The following is a 25,140-nucleotide window of genomic DNA, read 5'->3' as shown; positions in this document are numbered from 1 at the left end:
TGTCGGCCTTTCGAGTCCGCATCGGTTCACTTGAACAACTCCACTAGCTCAATCCTCTCGCTCTCCACCAATATCCCTCCAACCCCTTCACCTCCATGTACACATTCAACCTTTTCTTAAATGACAGAACGGACCCTGCCGCAATTATCTCATTCGGAAGAACATTCCATTCTACCACCACTCTCTGAGTGAAGAAGCATCTTCTAATATTTCTCCTAAAGTTTTGCCCTCTTACCTTTAACTCATGCCCTCTTGTTCCAACCATCCCTGCCCTCAGGGGAGTCTGTTTATGTCAAAACTATCTATTCCTTTCATAATTTTAATATGCATGCATGTATTTTCCATGTCATTACAACCTCCTCTCAGAAAGAGGGGTATAAGCACAGAGCCCTTGTGCCTTCCGGTTTTATCGACAACCGTGAAAGAGTTTTCTCCAGACAACTTGCTGGAATTCCTCTCATTCTTCTAAGCTCCAATAACAGGAGGCTTAACCTGTTGAAGCCTTCCAGTGGACAGTAATAAGCCAAGTGTCAGAATGAGAAGCCAGAGGGAAGTGAACCTTTTTAAGTCCCCTCTCAAGACAATTGTGGAGGCTTTGTTGCAGAACAAAATTTAGAATCTCTCAGTTTTTTTTTTGCACCCTCCCACTTGAGTCCACCTTTGACCTGGTTAACCCTGTGCTCTTCCCCCTTTCACCACCATTTTACTCAGACACCTGCCTATCTTTTGTTCATATCTTGATTAAGATGTATCTTTGCCGCCACATAAAGAACGCTGCACGCTGTGTAGTGTTCCTCAAGCACTTTTTTGTAAGATACAATCACAGCATCTGCCCATTTTCTTGTCTAACTTTATGATGTGTGAGGTCAGTTACTAATCACCTGATCTTATTCCAATTCCACACTAAGAGCTGCATTCAGACTTGTCCAATTCTGCATTGTCAGCCGTTGTACCAGATGATGTTCCATTTATCCTCAAGAACTTACTGCTCATGAATCAGCTTGATCAAGATCTTTTATTACTTTGCTTGCTTTAGATATATTTGAAGGGGGAAAATGCATTTTTAGTCTTTAGATTTTATTAATCATACAATTGTTAGTCAGCAGGTTTATGCATTCTTGCCTCAGTTTCAAAAGGGAAAATCCCTTTCACAAGATTTGATCTCCAGACAGAATCTCCTGGAGGAAAACAGCCTCACAACTACTCTGTTAAGTCTGCTCAGAATTTCAATTAGCCATAAGTGCACAAAGTAATCTAGATGTGGTCACACCACAGCTACATTTAATTGCAACAATATTTGTTTAATGTTGTACTCCAACCACATTGCAACATGCAATGAAAAGAACTAGTTGGTTGCTGTACCATTAACTTTATTTAAATTGTTAAAATAATTAGATACTTAAGTTTTCTGTTCCTCATGCCAGATTCACTTTCATTTGCCTATTTCTTGTCCAATCTCTTGATAAATTTTATATCCTTCTTCTGAGCCTACAGCAAACTTTCCCATCCTCTTTGTGCCATGAGCAAACTTGGGTAGTCCTTTCCTGCAATTTAGAATAAAGATAGAAATAGCAGAAATCTCACTCATCTGGCAACCCACCATTCTGAAAAGAAATAATTTCAGCACTGATTGCCATCCAAATTCAAATATAATTTCAATCACTTGGCACACCTTTTGCTAAATCCATAGGTTCCGCCTTGTGCCCTGCTGGCACGATCCTCCAAAATAAAAGCATCAAACATGATTCTGCTTGTCTGCAATAGTTTAAAAACTCCAAAATGGCTATTTTCTTGGTAGTCATTTGCTGCTAAGTACCCTGACTCTGACCTTCTCATGCAGCCATGAGTGCAAACATCCACCTATATGAAATGCACTCAACCCACCTCTGGTGTTCAGTAGCCAAGGCTGTAATGAGAACTGGAGTCATGGACTTGCTGATAATATGTGAGCAATACTAATTCCAATTTGTTCCACTTTGAAATTATCCAATTCAAGTTATTAGACCAAGTTGCTGCATTATTTGTACTGCACAGAAAAAGCAAAGTGCACTAACTGCGATACTTTCAGCAAAATGAGAAAAAAATTGAAATGGAAACGAAAAATAATGTATATTTGAAATTGAGGATTATCACGTGCTTCCAGTTCATTTTCAATTAAGTGGAACTGTCACTTTAAGAGAACAAGTTAAGCTTCAAGTTTCAGAGTTTGACTGTGTAGCATGATCAATAATCACAAGCAGATTCGAAGCAAGTGATTAAAGGCTTTAATAACCTGAAATGTCAGGTACATCTTTACATGCCACTGGCTGGATCCAAGGTTGGTATGGAGAGAGGAGACTAGGGCTATCAGCCTTTATTAGGAATCTTATGGGGAGGAGTTATAGGGTTGGAGGTGGGCCAGCATTTACGGTATAGTGAGGTCACCTCCTGCACTACCATGTACCACCACAACTGTGAGTTGCTGTGTGTATTCAAATTGGATACTTTTGAATAGAAGCAAGGCAGTGTCCCTAGAACACAGGTGGCCAGGAAGGTTCAGGGACTAGGTATCAACTTTGAGATAGTCAAATAGTGGCTGGAAGGGAGATGTCTGAGAGTGGTAGTGGATAATGGTTCGTCAGGCTGTAGGCCAGTAACAAGCAGTGTGCCTCAGGGATCTGTATTGGGTCCCTTGCTGTTTGTCATTTACATCAATGATCTGGATGATAGGGTGGTGAATTGAATTAGTAAATATGCAGATAATACTAAAATAGGTGAAATTGTGGATAATGAAGAAAGTTTTCAAAGATTGAAAAAGGATTGGGACTGCTGAGAAGAGTGGGCTGACAAATGGCAGATGAAGTTTGATGCTGATAAGAGTGAAGTGCTTCATTGTGGAAGGAATAATCAAAACAGGACATACATAGTAAATGGGAGGGAATTGAGGAATGCAGTGGAGCAGAAAGATCTAGGTATAATGGGGCATCATTTTATAAAGGTAGAATCTCATGAATAGGGTGGTGAAGAAGGATTTTAGTATGCTGGCCTTTATAAATCAAAGCATAGAATACAGGAATTGGGAAGTGATGTTGAGACCGTTCAGGGCATTGGTGAGGCCAAATTTTGAATACTGTGTGCAGTTCTGGTCACCGAGTTATAGGAAGGATATCAACAAGGGAGAGAGAGTATTCAGAAACTAGATTACAAAGAAAGATTGAGCAGATTAGGTCTTTATTTCTTGGAGCATAGAAGGTTGAGGGGGATTTGATAGAAGTATTTAAGATTATGAGGAGGATAGATAGAGTTGATGTAGATAGGCTTTTTTCCCTTGAGGGTAGGAGAGGTTGAAACAAGGGGTTAAGAGTTAAGGGACAAAAATTTAGAAGTAACATGAGGGGGAACTTCTTCACTCAAAGAGTGGTGGCTGTATGGAATGACCTTTCGGGAGAAGTAGTGGCAGTGGAGTCTATTTTGTAATTTAAGGAAACCCTCATAGCCACTGCTGAGCACAGTTGCCGCCATCTTGGGCACAGACCCATGGCAGACTGGGAGCAGTTGTTCAAGGCAATGCAACTCCAAAGATTCCACTCCTGTATACTGGTGAGACCAAACACTTCGCCCAACACAGGCTCTCTATGTGTCTAGATAGCTCACAGAGTAAATGCTGCACACTTGCATCAAAAGCCTTTCATCTTTTACCAGATTTTTCTTTCATGGTGTTATGTAGTCAGGATAAGGTGAACTATTTTGTAACCGCTTAAGAATACACTCTTCTCACTGGGGTGGAGTGGGGGTGTGTGTCTGTGTCTGTGTGGTTGGTTTCCGGAGATGGTGGAAGACATCAGTGTCTCTTTTATTATCTGAATCTTGCATCTGTAAGTTATTTAAGAAGCCTCCCAAGTAACACAGAGATAATAACATGGTGGCAGCAGTATAAGAGAACAAGAATAAAGCCATACAATTGATTACAAGTCCCTGAAATACAAAGGTGAAGAGAAAAGACATTGCTGAAAAAAATGGCTGGACCAACCTCAGTTCACCCAGAGATGGACTGGGAGACTGATGACATTATTGAATCGTTTAAGAAGGTTTCAGTAAAAGTGCAATTTAGTATTCAAAAGCTATTTTAAAAATGCAAAAGCAGAGAAGTTTATTTATATACTTCTCTGGATTGGGGAGTGAGGCCTTGTCTTATTTAATAGCTGGGAGCTTACAGAGGTGGAGAAAAATGAATCAGAGATGATATTTGCAAAGTTTGTTTCTCACCTTGATCCCAGGTTTAATCATAGAATTAAATGTTATGAATTTCAAGACTTAATGTAAGATACTAATGCAACTGTCACTAGACTAAAATTTGTTGCTGAAAAATGCAGATTTAAGGATATAGAGGAAAGATTAGTTGATCAACTAATATGGGGGTGCGCCCTTCCTGAAGTGCAAAAGTGTCTTATAGAGAAAGATAGCTTGAAGCTGGATGAAGCTATATTCAGCCAAGATCCTTCAAAGCCACGAAATCCCTATTTATGCAGACCTGCCCACAGCAAAGAGATGGAAGGGTTGATGTTATAAAGTACATAATCAGAAAAGTGCAAACCCCCAAGACCTGCAAGAAGTGCGGCAGACAACACCCCTTCAATGACTGAAGCAAATGCTGCAGATACATTTCTGAATGTAGAGCCTGCTGTAAAGCAAACCATTTGGTGAAGATGTGCAAGTCTGGTATGAAGAAAACAGTAATACCAGTGAAGAAAAAAGACAAGAAGATTCACCACATAAAAGGAAACAACAATGAGGACTCCAATACCCAGATACTGGACAAAGAATCCATACACCTTCACGAGATGTCAAATAAGATGAAAGAAAGAAGCAAGTTGCACACAAGGGTCCAAATACAGAAGATAATCCAGAACAAGCCTTCGCTATTTAACCTAAAGGTGAAGCTGAATACTGGATCACAAAGCAACGTCCTTCCACTCAGACTTTACCCCCAGATGTTCCCAGAGAACATAAAAGGGTATTCAAAAGATGGTGCATTGGAAACAGCAATTGTCACATTAATGGTCTGTGGTGGACCCACGATCAAGCAGCTAGGGAGAACTAAGATCAATGGCTCACATAAAGGAAAGAACATCCTCTGTACATTCTACATGGTAGATGCAGATAGACCAGTAATTCTAGGTCTGGATAGCTGCCAGGATTTGCAGATGATGTCTGCCAATTATGAGATCCAGATGAAGAAGATATCCAAAAGGATCAACTGAAACACACAACAAATAGAGGAAATTATTTCCACAGAAGTACCTGCCAGGCCATGGCACACAATGGGAGCAGACTTGTTCATTGAGAATCAAGAGTGGTATTTAATAGTAGCCTGTTACTATTCTAAGTTTCCATTTGTCAAAAGGGTGAAAGACCAGAGAACGTCAACTATCACCTCAGAAATGAGAGCGTTCCTTGCTGAACAAGGAATACCCGGGCAAGTAATATGTGAAATTGGAACACAGTTTACATCACAAGAATTCAGAAAGCTAGCTCCAGATTACAAGTTTGTCATCACTACATCAATTCCATACTACCCCAAAGGTCATGGGTTCATTGAAAGATGAGTGCAAACTGAAATGCACTCCAGTTGTGTCGCAAAACAAAAGAAGACCCATATCTAGCTCTTCTATCATTACGAGCAACACCTTTAAGGGCTGACATGAAGTCGCCAGCAGAACTTCTAAATGGCAGGAGATGCAAAACAACACTACCAAGCAAAATACACCCTCCAGAAGACCAGGAGGAAACCAGAAGAAGACTGGCTGATACACAAGAAGGACACCAGAATTATAACAAACAGGCACAAACATTGCCCGAACTCTTCAGAGGGCAGCATGTGCATATTCAAGAGCCAATGTTGAAAACATGGTCATCAGAGAAGCTGAGACACCAAGTTCATATATTGTTGAGGCAGACTCTGGCAAACAGCTAAGGAGGAACAGGATTCACATCTGGGTGACACAAGCCTGCAACACCAATATCAGGTAAGGTATCAAGTGAAGAGACCAAAACCACTAATACTGAAACATCAACACAACAGTTGTCAGGTGAAGCACAACAAGCTACATCACAGCAACACAGAGCCCAATGGTCACAGCCAAATCCACAAGTTGAACTATTTAAAAATAGATGTACAAATAAACTAGTGTACAAGTTCAGTTACTTAAGTTACACTGGAAAGAAAGTGATAAAGAACACAATTTTTCTTCATCTTGAGAAGGAAGGATGTTATTATAGTGAGGATAATGTGAACTATTTTGTGACAGTGCAAGAATACATCCTTCTCACTGAAGCAACTGTGGTGCATCACTGTGGGATGTGTCTGTGTGTGAGCAGTTTCCTGAGATGGTGGAAGGCATCAGTAAGTAAAGTCTCTTTTGTTATCTGAATCTTGGAACTCTAAGTTATTTAAGAAACCCCCCAAGTAACACAGACATAACACATGGAATTAGCAATTTGGTAGCACAATTCTGTTACAATACCAGCAACCATGGTTCAAAAGTGGCACTGTCTGCAAGGAGTTTCTATATTCTCCGTGTCTGTGTGGTTTCCTTTGGGTGCTGGGGGGTCTCACCATTCCAAATGTACTGGGGTTCTAGGTCAATGGGTGTAATTTGGCAGCACGGGCTTGTTACCATGTTGTATGTCTAAATTTAAAAATTTTAAAATTGCATTTGTACAACTCGAGCTTACAGTTTGTAGAATTACCCAATCTCTTGAAAAATTAATGTAAAGCATCACTTACAACCGATTCTGAATATGTTTACAGAGGCTGTAATGCTCTGATTTTGTACCACACCCTATACAAATTTGTGATATTACTCTTGGTTTAACATCAAATTCTTTAACATGTAACCCGTATTTTGAAGGTAGGAAGAAAACTTTGACTTAGCCAGTTGCTCAAGATTGGAATGTGCAAAACACAAAACTATGTGATAAGAAGAAGCCATCTGAAAGACAGCAGTCCACAAAATGAAAATTTTGGTGACAAGAAAGTGCCCAATTTGGTAATAGTGACATAGACATACATGCTGACCTCTAGTATTTAGACAATCCAAAATGCAAAAATGTATCTTGAGAAAGTGGGATGGAGTCCAATCTCTGATCTGAATCTCAAATCTTCCACGAGTTAAAAGCACTTACTATCTCCCTTTTTTAAAAAGTATTGCTTTAAGAACTGAACATCAACATTTCCTGTTTTTCTTAGAATGACAAGTGGGGTTTTACTCAAATGTGTCAAATTGATTGCTGGATATTCAAGCAATATTGTAATAACTTGGCATAATTAACATTAATGATGAAATAGTCTTTGTAATAGTGATCTTAAATGGTTAACTAAAATGACCTTTGAAATGACCCACCAAACTAGCTTTATAAAATTGTTGGGCTGAAATAAAAAGTTATAGCAGGCACTCCATCAATCGGAGCACAAGAGTGAAGCAAGGTAAAAGGTCATTTCTGGACCAGACAACTATAATGGATAAATATTGGGAGAATTTGGCAAAATTTAATACATGCACACATTTTAAAACAGATCTTATTTGAAATACTGAAGAATTCATATTCAGTAACTTTGCAGGATCAATGGAGACTTTTATGCACTTTTCACAAGTAGGTGCTAATTGAAATGACATCATGAAATGAATAGACCATTGTTTGGAGGAGACAAATTGGCTGTTAAAAAGTACCTACAGTGTGCTCACAGAAAGGTCACTCCTGAGTTTGGTTTATCTAAGACAATAGCTTGACCAAGAGAGGAGAACTCTTGTTGCTTGCTGAAGGTGGGGATTTTTGCAAGTGAGAGAGTCACATGAGCTTTCTAGCAGTTGGTTGTTGGAGAGAGAGAGAAAAAAAAGACAAGTTCAACAAGCTCTTTCAGCTAGTGTGTGTGTGACACTGAAAGAGACTGGACAGTTACGGCTTAAAAAATCCAGGAAAAGCTGGTTGGAAACAGAAAAGCTCCAGAGAGGCAGATGGCTGAAAGTGCTATCTGTCTGATGTTTCTCTTAGAATAAGTGGAACAGAAAGGAACTCTGTGATAGCCTGAAAGAAAGGAGGTTACCATCTCATGGGGCAAGTTTCATCAGTAAGACAATGAGGTGACTAATGGTGGTACCTCAGATGTGGAAATGCTGGAACAACAAATCTCTCTCTGCAAACCCTACAAGAACCTTCCTGAGGGGTAAACATTTACCTTTCGAGCACCAAAGCCTGGTGAACTTTATAGATGTTAAATTCTGTGCACAGTATAAGAATTGCCTGCACCCAGAGAACTTGGAAGGAGAAGTGAGATTGAACTGTGAACCAAAGAACTTTTCTTAAATTTACACACACATCATACACTTGCGCTTAGAATTAGAAGGGGTTAATTTGGGTTAGTTAAGTATAGAGATAAGTTAAAGTTTGATTCTATTTTCATGCTTAAAGATAATTAAAAACAACTTTTGTTTAAGTAAATACTTGTCTTGGTGCATGTCTATTGCCGCTGGTTTATGGAGTCCTTTGAGCTCGTAACACAACATTCTAACAACTTCTCAGTCATTTGGGGACTAATCAAGCAAGAGCTTCATGCAGTCATAGTCAGAGTATCATATGCTCAGACAACAAACCAGATTCTTCCACCATTATTTCTAGGCAAGTCCTATCCAATCTGGAGAAAGGACTCATCAGAGGTCCCAGCACAGTATTGTAAAGTTAGTTAAAAAAGTGGCCCTTGAACTGCAGCAACTTGGCTTTAATGTCTCATGGCATCAGGTTTAGCACAAGCAGTGAAAATCCAATTGGTATAACCTACCATCTTTCCCCAACTATAAATCAATATGCCTGCATGTTGAACAACACCTGTAGGAAGCAATGCACACAGAGGCTTATTTGTCAACCAAGGGTGGCTTAGCCATACCAACAAACAAAATGAATCCAGTACGGTACTGTAACGAGCCTAGAGGACTCCAAACCCCAGCAGCAATAGGCATCACCAAGAAAAATGATTACTTAAACAAAAGTTGTTTGCAATATCTTTAAACATGAAAACAGGATCAAACTTTAACTTATTACGATTAACTTAACGAACCTAACTTAACCCCCTTTTAATTCTAAGCACACATATATGTAATGTGTATGTAAGTTCAGAAAAGTTCTTTGATTCACAGTCTAATCTCACTTTTCATTCCTCCAAGTTTACTGGTTGCAGGCAATTCTTATACTGTGCACAGAATTTAATATTCATAAAGTTCACCAGGCTTTGGTGCTTGAAAGGTAAATGTTTACCGTTCAGGAAGGTTCTTGTAGGGTTTGCAGAGAGAGATTTGTTGTTCGCTGGACATCCACAACTGATTCCTTGTAACCAGTCACTTCAGTGTCTTCCCGAAGAAACTTGCCCCCTCAGGGTTTTCGAGATAACAACTTCTTTCTTTCAGGTCACCACAGTGTTCCTTTTTGTTTCTCTTATTTCAAGTGGAACATGAGGCAGTCTGTCCTCTCCTCTTGCATTAACCACAAGGGTTTTGACCAGACTGAACTAAGCACTCACAACCCATCTTCCAAATGGGGTTTTTCCACAAGCTTGTCAACTTTTCCTGTTCTAGTCCCAGCTGTTCCTGCTGACTGTAAAACTACAGAACTGAATTCTCTCTCTTTCAGAGAGAAAGCCTATTTTACTCTCTCTCTGCTTGAAAAACCACATGACCCTCTTGAAACAGCAAGTTCAGCTCCAGACAGCCTGTGGCTCTGATGAGTTCTTTCATCTGTTGTCTTTTTATATAAAAAAACAATCCATTAGTGACGTCTCTTGGACATGCTCCAAAGCTTTTGGAAAGGCACTTGGAGCCAGACTGTCTAGCATGAGCAGGGCTCCAGTATTTTAAATAAGATCTGTTTTAAAGTGTTTGTATGTGACCTACACTAAAAAAACCTGCCCCAATGTGTCTTCCAAAAAATTATCTATGATCTGTCACAATACAAGGAATAAACCTACTTAATGCTGACCACAATAAATGTCATGTGCACATGTTTCCTTCAGTATTGCACAATCCTCACTGAGACAAAATCCAATGAACATACCAAGATGGGCACTGTGGTGGTGCAGCAGTTGTTAACAAAATCATAATCCTGAACCCTGAACTAATTAGAAATTAGAGTACAAATCCCAAGAACATAGCTGTGAAATTTAAATTCAATTAATAATATGGAATCAGGAACAAATACAAGCTTTAACAATTATGACACCAAAACTATCAACATTGTAAAAAAAAAGATCCAGTTAAAGGATGCTCTTCATGGAAAGAAATCTACTAATCTTCTCTGGTGGCCTATATGCAACTCCAGGTACACCCAGCATACTCAGATTATCAATGGAGAGTGTGTGAAGGATACTTAATGAATGCTAAACTTTGCCAGAGACTGGGAAAAAAAAACTAAAAGCAATATTCCCTCCATAGTGCTCAGTCACAATCATCAGGAGATTGATGAACATATTGGGAGAGTGGTCCTATAGAAATAGGTCATTTCAAAACAGGGTAACCACATCGTCCAATAAACCAACATCAGAATAAATGTATTCCTCCACCAACTGTAATTTCATTGTTTTACTAAGGACTTGTTATTCAAGCCAGGGTACTAATCCTGATTCAATACCATGCAACAGAGCAAAATGGGGCAGAACCAGACATCCATATAAATAATGGGCAAGGTTAATCCATCACCTGCACACCTTCATCTAAATTGACCAACATCAAAATTATGAAATATTACTTTACAAGTAGGTCTAAACCCTAATGTGCAGTACCAGAGGAATTGCAGAGATTCAGAAGTCTGCCTCGCCACCACCTTATCCAAAGATAATAAAGCAACAGACAATAAAACCCTAAAAATCTGAAATTCTCAACAGATTTATAAGTTACAATATTATTCAGCTGGTTCAGCAGTAACATAAAATGCACAAGTCACAATAGTACAGCACTTTAGGAAGGTGAAATGTGAAGGTATATGGATTTCACACTTCTCACAAAATAATCCAAACCAAAATTTAAGATACAATCTTCAAAAAGTTTGTTAAAAAGCACAAAATAATGCAAAGCAAATTTAAAGATTCTCAATTTAAAAAAAAATTCATTTAAAAATAGTTCCAAATTAATTAAACGTATTATTTATACATACTGGCACTGCAGTGGAAATGTGTGCTCATTTCTTAATTTCCTGTGACAAATATATGCTTCACATGTTTAATCATTTATTCTTATCTAATCCTGTTACTTTTCTGCAGTGTTTACTATATTGAGATTATTAAACCCAGCAGCATTGTTCCATAAACAAACAGAGACATTATTTCCTGATAATCCAACACAAATCAAATTCTGTGTTCCTGCAGCCATCATTTTGCTGATTTAATCTTTCAAGATCTGTCCATGTTTCATGTGAATGGATCATCTTGAGCTGCATCAGGAGTAACAGACAAGGCAGCAGAAAATTAATAGGCTTAATTTTATATCTCAAAAACAAATTATGGGCCGGTAGCTATTATTTTTGTTTGTCCATTTATTTCATATCAAAATATTTGAGCAATTTAGGCCATTCAACTCATATTTTTCACAATGCCCTTTTTTTCTGAAATTATTAAACTCCCTTTCACTATAAAATTATTTCCCCTAAATATAGCCAGTGTTTCAAATGCTTAAATATATTTGAATGCTCCCTTCTTGCATGAAAATTCAATTTAGGCATGCATTTTTATTATAGTGCAAAATATTGAAGTGATGCGAGGGTAATTACGATGGACAGTCTGGCCGTGAATATTTACATCCTGAAAGAAAATGAATAAAGCAAACCTTTTTTTACTGCTGGGATTGAATCAGGTAATAATGCAAAACAAAAATGTTACTGGCCTTTTTCTTAGCTTGCCTGCAGAAATATACTGGGACTTTAAAGCATTAATAGTTTTATTTTCAGCAGAAAGAAGATAATCCACAATCTAAAATTCCCACTCTTAAGAACACATTTTCGGAAATTACAGGTATATCCAAACTTTTTGTCCATGCTAATGTCATAATGATAAACAATATACTAAAACACTGCCGCTTGCCTATTCTTTAAAATGCTATTTATATAGAACTGTATTTTATTTTCAATGTGGTCCACAATGTGTCAGTAATCCCACTCCCCCTGTTAAATAGTCCTATTGCCTTCTCAGCAAAAAAAAAAATAGACCTCGCTGGCAAGTTGATGGAAATAGGGTTCAGTCAAATTTCAGAAAAGCAATTAAAATTTAAAACCTTGTCAATAATACTCAAAATAATTTCATTCATCTTACAAAAATTGTTATTTTAGTCATAGGTGATGAAATTTTAGGAAGTGACTATTAAATTGAGTTTAGATATTTAAACATTAAACAGATCACTGAATTAATCTTATATTGCCTTTTGAGTTTTTTTTTTAAATGACCCAAAACAAGTTAGGGAGCCAAGCAGTCAAATGAGGCAATTTTCAGTATCACTTGTTCACAACACAACAACTGGCAAATGGATTAAAATTACTAAATGATTCTCTCAAGAAAACCATTCAGTCAGAAATCTAGGAAACAATACACAGTCATTTCTCAGCAATCAGAAGGCTCTCCCAATTCTTAAACCTAGAGGCTAAGCAGGAAACAAACATGGTTAGCCTAAATGAAGGAACCAAGTAGTGGATATTAAATGTGAAGACTGAAATTCAAAAAGCACATGAAAATAGGAATAAAAAAATGGTCAGTTGCCCATGCCCACCTCTCAATAGGATAAAGGCTGATCTAATGTCAACAGGTCTTGAATCTGTGTCTGAAAATGTATCCATCACAAATCTGAATACACTCCGTCCATCTCTGAGCATCCAGATTTTTTTTTAAGGATAAACAATTTCAAAAAATTCCCAATCTTCTCAACAAATAAATTTCTCATCTCAGCCTTAACCAACCAAGATCTTTCCTTGAGTGTATGCCACTAGTTCCTTGTTCTCTACCCTCTTGATCAATTTCTTATACACCACAATCCTCCTCTTCTGAAGCTCAACATGGGGCAGTGTAATGGCTGTGATGACAGAAATCGAGAACCTATCTGCATACATTAGATTATAGGTCATCTCGGTTTTCTCACAAGGGGTAGCCCCCCCCCCCCCCTTATCCCAAGGACCAATTTAGGAAATATTTTCAAAACAACAAAGTTTATCCTACAGGTTCAGATATCAAAATTGCATGTAAGGAAGTCTTGCAAAAACCAAATACAAAAATACTCAATTGATTGCAATATGCAAAAACAAAAACTTCTGAAAGATGACATGACAACTAAATTTGCTGCAGCCCACATAACATGTGCATTACAGACAATACTACTTCCATGGTTGTGCACAAGTATGAAAACTTCAAATGTTTTCACGGATCATATGTTCTTTGAGGGCAACAAATGAAAGGAGAGAATCATTTCTGATCTTACCCCATCTATTTGTCCAATTTGAAATATTGTCACAAGATTGGACCTTCAGGACACCAGCAAAAATAGTGGAATTTAACAAGGTAAGAAGAGTAATAATAATTGTTTTCACTTCAGCTGGAACATTATCCTACTGCCCACCTTCCACCTGATTGTTCCAGTAGAAAATCACACCAATTTATACAACAGACAGTTGAAAATAAGTCTAGACCAGGCTACAACTGAAGAAAATGTCTGCTCATTATTGAAGTTAAACCTTCCATACTGAAGGCAAAATTGGGGTTTTAGTAATAATCCTGCTGGGCCTCAAGCAGGGCCAAGAAACAGAGGGCAAGATCTTGCGCCAGGCCTCCTCATAAATGGAAACTCAGTTAAAGGAGCAAGGATATCTGATCCTCAAAGTTATCCATGTGCAACATCATTAAGCTTCTGGTGCCACTAGGATCAAAAGCTCAGGGCACTACTCTCTGAATTTGTGTCATTTACCACTTAATTTACCACATAAAAAAGGTCCTTCAGCTCAACCCAAGCATGTTCACCAAATTGGTGCTCTGGGCCAGTCTCATTTGCTTGCATTTGGTCCTTCCTATCCATATATGTCCAAATGTCTTTTGGACATCACTATTGTATCCGCTTCCACAGTTCCAGATACAGACTACACTTCAAGCCAAGAAGGTGCTCCTCAGGAGCCTCTTAAAATTCTCGCCTTAAACCTATACCCTTCAGTTCCAGAATCATCCACCCTTGGAAAAACACCGAGCTAACTTTATCCATGTTCCTCATGATTTTTATAAACCTCCAAGATCATCCCTCAACATCCTTTGCTCCAGGGAAAAAGACATACTCTATCCAACATAGAGAGATTGAGGGCCCTACGATCCCAGAAAATCCTGGGGAATCTCCTCTGCATTCCTTCTTATAGCTGGGTGACTAGAACTCTCAGTGTAGTCTCACCATTGCCTTGAACAGCTGAATCACAAGGTCACAAGGTCACAACTTTAGAGCTCAACACCATACCAAATGCTTTCTTCATCATGTTGTCCACGTACATTGTCACACTCAAGGAACTATGCACCTGTACTCCTTGGCAGAGTTAAATTTAATTTTTCATTCCTTGGGTTCACCCTTCCAACTCTTACTGTAAATTTAGATATCCTTCCTCATTGTCCATTATAGAACTAATTTTAGTTGCCATCTGCAAATTTACTTATCTCATTAAGTACATTAATCATCATTAATGTAGATAACGAACAACAGAGGACCCTTGCAGGCTTTCTACAAGAGAAAAACCCTCCAGACCAACTTGGCAGGCAGGGCCTTTTCAAAAGCCTTTTAAAAGCATCCATGGTGATTTATTAAGTATCTCGTGACTATGCAATTATGCTGTCAATAATCTCATTGTTTTATGTCAATGATCTGTTAGCCCACTATAACCATATATGGTAAAATGTAAGCTCAGTACAGCTATGACTGAACTGCCTTGGAATGTGACTTGACCACTGCTTGGACACGTGCTATGTGAAAAAAACCACTTGAGCTTTCGATGTCACTATCAAGTCATATGTGCTGTGTCTCTGTTCTTTTGATGTGTACATTAAGAACTGGAACTTCAAACTATACTCAGTTTCTCCAGGTCACAAATGTGTCCACTCCCCTGCCCTCATCAATCCTCTTCATCAAAAAAAACAATTTCTGAGATATGATCTCCATGCACGACAGTAGCCATCCTGTAGTCCTCTGGTACTTTACCAGAGACCAAAAATTGAAATATTTCTGCAAGGGTCTCACAATTCCTTCACTAGATCCCCACGAAGTGCAATGGTGAACTTCATCAGGTATTGTGGAATTGTCTATTTTAGTATGCTCCAAGGCTGTCAATACCTCCTCAGATGTACATATATGGGTCAGGACCTCACAACTCATTTGCTTCAATGATCTTCACAATAAAAAATAAGAGATGAGATCATTTAAAACATCATCCATCTCCTGTGGTTCTACACAAAGACAGCCATGTGGATCTTTAATGGGACCAATTCTTTTACACTTACTACATCTTTAGAATCTCTTAGAATTCTCATTTACCCTGCCTGCCAGGTCCATCTCATGTCTTCTTTTTGCCATTCATATTTCAACTCTTAAGCATGTAGGTCTTCCAACCTCCTGCACAGCTCAGACGGCAAAGTCCTCCTCAGCGACAAGATCTCCATCCTCAACCGATGGTCAGAACACTTCCAATCTCTTTTCAGTGCCAACCGCTCAGTCCAAGAATCCGCCCTGCTCCAGCTCCCTCAACAGCCCTTAAGGCTAGAGCTGGATGAGGTCCTCACCCAGGAAGAGACATATAAGGCAATTGAACCACTGAAAAGTGGCAAAGCAGCAGGTATGGATGGAATCCCCCCAGAGGTCTGGAAGGCTGGCGGCAAAACTCTGCATGCCAAACTGCATGGGTTTTTCAAGCTTTGCTGGGACCAAGGAAAACTGCCTCAGGACCTTCGTGATGCCATCATCATCACCCTGTACAAAAACAAAGGCGAGAAATCAGACTGCTCAAACTACAAGGGAATCATGCTGCTCTCCATTGCAGGCAAAATCTTCGCTAGGATTCTCCTAAATAGAATAATACCTAGTGTCGCCGAGAATGTTCTCCCAGAATCACAGTGCGGCTTTCGCGTAAACAGAGGAACTACTGACATGGTCTTTGCCCTCAGATAGCTCCAAGAAAAGTGCAGAGAACAAAACAAAGGACTCTACATCACCTTTGTTGACCTCACCAAGGGCTTTGGCAAATACTAGAGCACTTCGGATGCCCCCCAAAGTTCCTCAACATGGTTATCCAACTGCACGAAAACCAACAAGGTCGGTTCAGATACAGCAAAGAGCTCTCTGAACCCTTCTCAATTAACAATGGCGTGAAGCAAGGCTGCGTTCTCGCACCAACCCTCTTTTCAATCTTCTTCAGCATGATGCTGAAACAAGCCATGAAATACCTCAACAATGAAGATGCTGTTTACATCCGGTACCGCACGGATGGCAGTCTCTTCAATCTGAGGCGCCTGCAAGCTCACACCAAGACACAAGAGCAACTTGTCCGTGAACTACTCTTTGCAGACGATGCCACTTTAGTTGCCCATTCAGAGCCAGCTCTTCAGCACTTGATGTCCTGTTTTGCGGAAACTGCCAAAATGTTTGGCCTGGAAGTCAGCCTGAAGAAAACTGAGGTCCTCCATCAGCCAGCTCCCCACCATGACTACCAGCCCCCCCCCCCCCCCCCCACCACATCTCCATCGGGCACACAAAACTCAAAACAGTCAACCAGTTTACCTATCTCGGCTGCACCATTTCATTGGATGCAAGGATCGACAACGAGATAGATAACAGACTCGCCAAGGCAAATAGAGCCTTTGGAAGACTACACAAAAGAGTCTGGAAAAACAACCAACTGAAAAACCTCACAAAGATAAGCGTATACAGAGCCGATGTCATACCCACACTCCTGTTCGGCTCCGAATCATGGGTCCTCTACCGGCATCACCTACGGCTCCTAGAACGCTTCCACCAGCGTTGTCTCCGCTCCATCCTCAACATTCATTGGAGCGACTTCATCCCTAACATCAAAGTACTCGAGATGGCAGAGGCCGACAGCATCGAATCCACGCTGTTGAAGATCCAACTGCGCTGGGTAGGTCACATCTCCAGAATGGAGGACCATCGCCTTCCCAAGATCATGTTATATGGCGAGCTCTCCACTGGCCATTGTGTCAGAGGTGCACCAAAGAAGAGGTACAAGGACTGCCTAAAGAAATCTCTTGGTGCCTGCCACATTGACCACCGCCAGTGGGCTGATCTCGCCTCAAACCATGCATCTTGGCGCCTCACAGTTCGGCGGGCAGCAACCTCCTTTGAAGAAGACCGCAGAGCCCACCTCACTGACAAAAGACAAAGGAGGAAAAACCCAACACCCAACCCCAACCAACCAATTTTCCCCTGCAACCGCTGCAACCGTGTCTGCCTGTCCCGCATCGGACTTGTCAGCCACAAACGAGCCTGCAGCTGATGTGGACATTTACCCCTCCATAAATCTTCGTCCACGAAGCCAAGCCAAAGAATAGTTGCTGGGCTCTGTGTGCAGAGAGCCCTCATTTCTGTGCCCACTGTTACACCAAGATCTATGGGGAAGGTTTAAAATAAATAGATTTGCTTTGGTGTGTGCCTGCTGTTCTTCTGTAATGATTTTCTCAAGCTGCTCATTAGTTTGCAATTTATGATTGCCGTCAATGGCACTGGTATAATGAAAAGTAGTATAGATTGTCCACAGCTGGTGTGCAAAGCTCCCAAAATTATTTGTAGATATTGTGTTGGGTTAGCCATCATCTTTTTGAATGATAGAGCAGGTTCAAAGAGCCAAATGACCCAGAGTCTTATGGACCCCATTCCATCTATGTTCTAATGGCGATGAATAGGTATGAAAATGTCTGCACGTGTGGCTACTTGCACCTATCTTCTTGGTTTGCATATAGATTGGGATACATTTAGTCACGTATCATTCTTAACAATTAAGTTTCCAGATGTTATATGTATTATTTCACCTTCTTTGAGGATCTTCTAAAGATAATATATTCTGCCTTTCATTGTGGTCTTCTAAGAAAAACAATCAGTCCAAAGATCATGCAGTAAGCATCAAATAATTAACATAACATTAAAAGAATAGATGAAAATAAAACAAGAAATTTGCTATGACTACCTTCATTATTAATTTTGAAATCCAAATAATAAATGGGATTTCTCTGAACTAAATATTTAAATCTAGAAAAAAACATTTAATTGGATGCATGGCTATAAAAATGAGAGCTCATTCTAACTACATCTCCACCATGTGCTACTCAATGAACTGGGCATCTAAAACATATGCCCATTACGTTCTTGCAGAGAATTCCCTCAAATTGATTACAGATACTAGTGTTAAAGGCCAATTCACAGCATCACAACCTCAAGCACTGTGTTGGTCCTGAATTCCCAGCATCAATCCAGTTACTGCCCATTATTTTATTCCTGAGGACACCAATCACAAGAGAGACTGTGTTGATAAAAATGACTTCGCTTGTTTAGGTATGCCAAACAGTTTGAATGACTTGTTCATTAATCTTGTTGTGATTATTAACAAGTAAAATTAAGTAGTGTATGCCTTCCATATAGAAATGAATTTGGTATTTTTTATAATTTTATAATTTTTTATACCAAATTAAAATATTTTTTCCGCTCAAACGCTGAAATATTAGTGCATCTTGTAGAGATTATTTGTGTACATTAAAGTCTCATCTTACATAGAAACACACGTTTTAAAATACATTAATTTATATGAAGCATAATTAATGCCAAGAGGCAATATGAAAATATTTATAATGTAGCTAAATGGAATGTTAAAAGGATTTTTATTGTGGAGAATAATCATTTCCATCATAACCAAATCTTCCAAATGGCAGCATATAAAATTTGCAATCCCACCTCCCTATAAAGATTTACAACTCTGCATCAGTAACATGCAACAGTTTTAGGTCTCATCAGTCATATGATAATTCAATAAACTTTTTGTATTACTGCAATAAATAATTTTCTTACATTTAAACTGCGGTATGACCAATAAACATTAGAAACCAAACCTCAAGCAGGAAGCATTTGGATCAGAGCTTCAGATTAGAAGGACTGGAATTTAGAAGTGGAAATAAAATGTTTGCTGTGAGTTTATCATCATGTACACAACTGCAATAGACAAAGGCACTGAAAATTCTGCTTACTACATAGAATGCACAAACAAAAGTAAAAATTAAATTAATAAAGAATTGGGATAGAAACCAAAAAGCCTTTCCCCTTATCCTGGAAGATACAGCACATTTTAATCACATCTGAATGCCACTTGAGCAAAATGACTTTGGGAAAAGCATGGAAAGAGGCCCTCTGTCGCTACTCATCCATGTTGACCAAAATGTCCAAATAAATCCATGTCGAACCTCTCCTTAAAGCTAATACTCTCCAAACCAAGCAACATCATAATGAACTGCTTCTGCATCCTCTCCAAGCCCTGGAGTGTAGTTCAATAGGGACATTTAATAGACCCTTGGATAGGCACATAGATATAAGTAAAATAGATGGTGTGAGGTTGGGAACAATTAAATTGATGTGGAGTAGGTTTATTATTGGCAAACATCTTGGGCTGAAGGGTTCATATTGTGCAATACTATTCGATGATCTGTTATGCATAATTGTCTGGTCAGGCACACCTATTGGCCGATTGTACCTGTAGCCCCTCCCCACAGGCCCCCTCCTGAGTGCAGGACAGTCAGTTTGGATGTGCCATTGTTCTTAAGTGAATAAAAGCCAATTGGTTTCTCAACAACAGTCTTCTAAGTAATTGATGATGCATCAATTTTATTCACTTAAATTTTTTCCCCCCCCCCACAGTGGACCAGATCCTGAAGACAGAAAAACTGGAGATCAACCCTCGATATTCTGAGGCATCCGCCAACTTTGAGCACTGGCTGTGCTGTTTTGAAGCATTCCTGCAAGTTTCCCCCACCACTGTGTGATCAGAGACCGATAAGCTACAAGTGCTGGGACAACTCCCTGGTGTATTCCATGATAATGGATGCTACATTGTACCATGAAGCAATGGACATACTCAAAGGTCAGTACCTGCGTAAGATCAATATTGTCTATGCCAGACACCTTCTAGTAGCCCGCAAACAATGACCCGATGAGTCCGACACCAAATATTTTCAGGACCTCCGAGTTCTCGGCAGGGCCTGTGAATGCAAGGCCATGTCTGCCGTGGAGTACACAGAGGACCTGATCTGGGACACCAAAGTCATGGGGATCAAGTTGAACTACTTCTGACAGAGACTCTTGGAGCAAGGGTAGCTCAGCCTGTGGAGAGCAGTCAAGCTGGCAGATACATTGGAGGTGTGGGGGGGGGGAAAAAAATTAAGTGAATAAAATTGATGCACCATCAATTACTTAGAAGACTGTTGTTGAGAAACCAATTGGCTTTTATTCACTTAAGAACAATGGCACATCCAAACTGACTGTCCTGCACTCAGGAGGGGGCCTGTGGGGAGGGGCTACAGGTACAATCGGCCAATAGGTGTGCCTGACCAGACAATTATGCATAACAGATCATCGAATAGTGCATGAAGGCCTACTCAACTGACAACATGGCCTCCTCATGGTTACCCCGAGTGCCGCCATCTTCTGGATCTAGCAGTGTCATATGTGCCCTGAGGCCTGCCATCTTGGACACTACCATCTTCCATACCAATTTGATGGTCCCCATCCACCCCTCACTGTGTATAATCAGCAATTTTTGAACCAACCACTGCACACCTCCCACCCTCCACAACACCACGTCATGCACGGCCAACAACCCAACCACTCAGCATGCATGACCTATGGGCTCTCCACACTTAAAATCATTGGAAATGAGTACAAGTTGCAGGCCACTTTCCCATACCTCGATAATATAACCATCTGTGGCCATGACCTCCAGGACCATGACGCCAATCTCCAGAAATTTCTTGAGACAGCCAAGCTCCTTAACCTTACACGTAATAAGGCCAAGTGCATGCTTTAAACAACCCATCTGGCCATCCTTGGCTGTGTCATGGAGAATGCAATAATTGGCTTGGACCCTGACCACATGCAGCCACTCCTGGAGCTTCCCCTTCTACGCAGCCTCAAGGCTCTGTAGAGGTGCCTTGAGTTCTTTTCCTATTATGCTCAATGGGTCCCCAATTATGCAGACAAGGCCTGCCCCTCATCAAATCCTCATCTTTCCCCCAGCTGCAGAACCTTGTGCAGCCTTCAATCACATTAAAGCAGATATCGCCAAGGCCACAATGCATGCTGTGGACAAATCCACCCAGTCTCAGGAGGAAAGCATGCATCAGACTTTACGCTGGCAGACACACTTAACCAGGCAGGCCCATAGCACTTTTTTTCCCCCACATAACCTGCAGGGCCCTGAGATTCTACACACCTTGTTCAAGAAAGAGGCCCAAGTCATTTTCGAGGCAGTGCAGTACTGGCACCGTTACCTAACTGGTAAGAGGCTCACCTTGCTGATTGGTCAACACCCAGTTGTGTTCATGTTTAACAATCAACAGCAGCATAAAATCAAAACTGATAAAATATCGAGGATTGAACTGTCCACCTACAATTACGATACCTTGTGCCAGCCATGAAAACTTAATGAGCTGCCAGATGCCCTGAGCCGCAGGACCTGTACCAGTACACAGATCATCTAGCTGCAAAACCTCCACGATGATATCTGTCACCCCGGAGGTTCCAGGTTTTATCACTTTGTCAAAGCACACAGCCTACTCAATCAGGTCCATGACAAAGAACTGCCAGGTCTCCACTGAATGCAAGTCGCACTTCAACCAGCTAGACACGGATCAATTAATTAAAGCCACCCATCCCCTTGAGCAACTTAGTGTTGATTTTTAAAGGACCCTTGCCCTCCACTGACCACAGTGTATATTTTTTTAAACATCATTGATGAATACTCCCATTTTTCATTTGTCATTCCCTGCTCAGACATGACTACTGCCACAGTCATCAAGGATCTGCATTGCCTCTTCACTCTGTTTGGCTTCCCCAGTTATATCCACGGGCCTTCCTTTATGAGTGATGAGCTGCGCCAGTACCTGTTGGCCAGGGGCATTGACATGACCAGGACCACTAATTACTAATTCTAAGCACACATGTATGTAATGTGTGTACAAGTTCAGAAAAGTTTTTTGATTCACAGTTGAATCTTACTTCTCATTCCTCCAAGTTTGCTGGTTGCAGGCAATTCTTATTATGTGCACAGAATTTAACATTTATGAAGTTCACCAGGCTTTGGTGCTTGAAAGGTAAATGGTTACCACTCGGGAAGGTTCTTGTCAGTTTTCAGAGAGATTTTTTGTTCCTGGACACAAACTAACCCCTTTTAATCAGCCACGTCAGTGTCTTGCCAAAGAGACTTGCCCCATCAGGGTTTTCTGGATGATAACCTCTTTCTTTCAGGTCACTACAGAGTGCCCTTTTGTTTCTCTTATTTCAAGTGAAACATTAGTCAGCCAGTCCTCTCCTCTTGCATGAACCACAAGGGCTTTGACCAGGCTGAACTAAGCACTCACAATTGAAAGAAGAGAAAACATGCAGATGTTAGTTCAGCCCTCGACTTAGTCCAAGTTTTTAATTTTGGCCCTCCGTGAATTTGAGTTTGACACCCCTGCTCTAAACTGTCCAGCATCCCACCACTGCATCGCTGCCACAACCAGTTCTACAACGATCCCAGAAAACCACCAGACCACCTGAAAGACTGAACTTGTAACTTTGAATTCTATCCTTGCAAGTTCCACTGCACCCCGCTGGACTCTTTTTACAAGGGGTGAATGTGGTAAACCACTGTTCTGTACAATTGTCTGGTCAGGCACACCTATTGGCTGGTTGTATCTGTGGCCCAACCCCACAGGCTTCTGTATAAAGGTGGCTGTTCCACAGCCCCCTCCTCAGTTCAGGACAGTCAAATAGTATGGATGTGCCATTGATCTTTAGTGAATAAAAGTATATTGGTTTCTCAACAAGTCTTTTGAGTATTTCATGGCGCATCATTATCATTCCTGTAGTATGCCAAGCAGAACCATACACAATACAGTATTCCAAATGTAACTCAACTAAACCTTTATATACCTGGAGTACAGAAGGTCAAGGGGGGACCTCAAAGGCATTTCAAATGCTGAAAGGCTTGAACAGAGGTGACAAGGATTTTTCCCTGGGTAGGGGAGTCTTGGACAAGAGGGCACAACTTCAGGAGAAAAGTGCATCAATTTAAATCAGAGATGCGGGAAAAAAATTATTTGTTTAAAGGGTTGTGAGTCTGTGGAATGTTGCCACAGGCTGCTGTGGAAGTTGGGTGTATTTGATTAGTTAGGGCATCAAGGGTTTTAGAGAAAAAAGCCAGGGTGTGGGTCTAAGTGAGAGGATGGATTAGCTCATGATTAGAATGGCAGAGCAGACTCAATGGGCTCTGATATCATGCGATCCTGCAAAGTCAAGAGGTGAGTTAATAGGCACAAAAAGCTCACCCTAACTTGGTACAGATAGAGAACCCCTTTTCCTAAGATCTGAAAGCCAAAAAGATTCAAAAAAAAATTAGCACCAACATGACGTCACATATGTGGCTCTAATGCTTTGTTAGCACCAGTTTGATTACAGTAACTCTTTAAAAAAAAACACAAAATCTTTGCTTCTGGCTGGGAAGATTCCAAACAGATCAGGGTCCAAGTCTACAGCATTGGCTGCAGCCGGAGTCGGTGACTCCATTCTCAACATAGGGTGTGGTGCCTTCCGCATCAAAGAAGTTGCCTGGGGCTCCTGGGTAGGAGCAGGGACAGTAGTAGGGGACCGGCAGCAGAGAGGAGGTGATCTTCTTTTGTAAGCAGAGATTTTATTTTGCTTAAGTACTAAACATTATTTCATGTGAATTTTCCACTTCTGGCATCATGTCTGCACTCAAAAAGCCTGTTTGTTGCTTCTGTTCAACTGCTGATGCAGTTATTCTGCTGACTTGACTGCGCTGCTTAGTTCCATTGTTCCAAAGTCCGAAAAAACACAAAAACCGAAAAACGTCTGGTCCCAAGTGTTTTGGATAAGGGGTACCCAACCTATATTATAATTAGGAATAGATGCCACCAAATTAGTGAGGTTTTGGCAACAATAACCTCAAGGAAGTTAATGGTCAAAAATTTGGCAACTATAATTCTAAACATGGTGAGGAATTGGTTAGGCATTACCATATTTGAAATGGTCATTAGCTTGGGACATGTGTATCATAAATATTACCTATTTAATGGGATGAAGACTAATTAACCTCAAAAAGAAGTAGCAAGCATGTTAGTCCAAACTTAACATCATTTAATAGCATCATCCATGAATCCTTCCATTGTTCAACTAATGATTGAGAATAATACACTGACGTGGCTGTCATTCTCCATTCTCCAGGCTGTCATTCTCCAGGAGCCATCCGGCTTCTGGACCGGCCAAACAGGGCTATTAAAGGGCGACGTTGCATGAACCACAAGGACTACCCTTTCTTCTTGCAAAGCATCGATGGTGGCAGTAATCTCTTCCTGCCCTCCAGGGAGGTGATATTGTGGAATGCACACTGGTTTCGGGGGGGGGGGGGGGGGGGGGGGGGGGAGGGGGAGGCACCATCACAGGATTCCATTTAGCCCAACCCACCACTAGTCTTTTAGTAATAGTCCGAATTCCAAATGCAAAACCCCTTGGCTAGTATTAAGGGTCGTACCGGCCAACATATTAATACCCAGGATACACTCGTCAGTGGCAGCCACCAGGGCATGTAACCATATAGGGGAAGGGCCATCACCCACCGTGGCATGGACTTTTATTTCCTTCGCTGGGGTGATCGCTCCTCCCATCCCCTCTAATCAAATTGTCGGTCCAGTCCAGAGGTCGGGGTTACCAGGAATCATTGAGTGCTCCGCACCAGTGTCGATTGAGGCCAAATATTGGCGGTCATTACCCCTACCCCAATGGATTGTTAATGTTATGTAGGGCCACGGGTCCCCACGTATCCGCCGTATCTCAGTGGAGTAGACATTGG

The 25,140-nt window shown here is 40.7% G+C and overlaps 1 protein-coding gene and 1 long non-coding RNA gene across 10 annotated transcripts in view; one reads left to right on the top strand and one right to left on the bottom strand.

The window, feature by feature from the left end:
- The window catches only part of LOC138763717 (3',5'-cyclic-AMP phosphodiesterase 4B-like), a 687,345-nt gene that overhangs the window by 641,531 nt on the left and 20,674 nt on the right, over window positions 1-25,140 (bottom strand). The gene's annotated exons all lie outside the window — the stretch shown is intronic.
- LOC138763719 (uncharacterized) lies at window positions 6,898-24,649 on the top strand. The gene is made up of 4 exons (XR_011357744.1): window positions 6,898-7,028; window positions 11,755-11,870; window positions 19,932-20,154; window positions 24,516-24,649. It is a non-coding gene; the product is annotated as an uncharacterized lncRNA (long non-coding RNA).

This window comes from Narcine bancroftii, chromosome 5, assembly GCF_036971445.1.
Source record: "Narcine bancroftii isolate sNarBan1 chromosome 5, sNarBan1.hap1, whole genome shotgun sequence".
NCBI lineage: Eukaryota > Metazoa > Chordata > Chondrichthyes > Torpediniformes > Narcinidae > Narcine > Narcine bancroftii.
Note: the sequence above shows the minus strand (reverse complement) of the source record. Positions and strands in the feature narration are given on the sequence as shown.